Genomic DNA, 423 nt, shown 5'->3' with positions numbered 1-423 from the left:
TGGTCCGACGTAATACTTAGGCGCGTACATCGTATATGTGCTAGTGGTGGCCCGGGTCCCAAGTCGTCCTACGCCACGCCCTCCCCCCACCCCCTACTCAGGCCCTACAGCGCGAGAGGAGGTCCAGTTGATTTCAGGGGCCCCGGATTGGCCTCACTGCCTGCGTCAACAACGCTGGGTTTGGTTTGGGGCCGCAGCCGAGAGAGGAGTCGCCAGTGAGAGACCTCTGGAGAAACCCCTCTTGGCGAATGGTGCTGGCCCTCCTGGCAATACTAGCAGAGTTTTCCGGGACCTTCAGGAATCCTCAGGCTTCTGGACCCACCGAGCACCACAAACCCTCACCTGTGCTGCTGAACCCGGGCAGCCGGACTGCGCGCGGGAGGCTCCTCTAGAACCCCTTAGGTGGCTCCCGCGCCCCAACAG

The sequence above is a fragment of the Vicugna pacos genome, chromosome 20 (genome assembly GCF_048564905.1).
Source record: "Vicugna pacos chromosome 20, VicPac4, whole genome shotgun sequence".
Taxonomy (NCBI): domain Eukaryota; kingdom Metazoa; phylum Chordata; class Mammalia; order Artiodactyla; family Camelidae; genus Vicugna; species Vicugna pacos.
Note: the sequence above shows the minus strand (reverse complement) of the source record.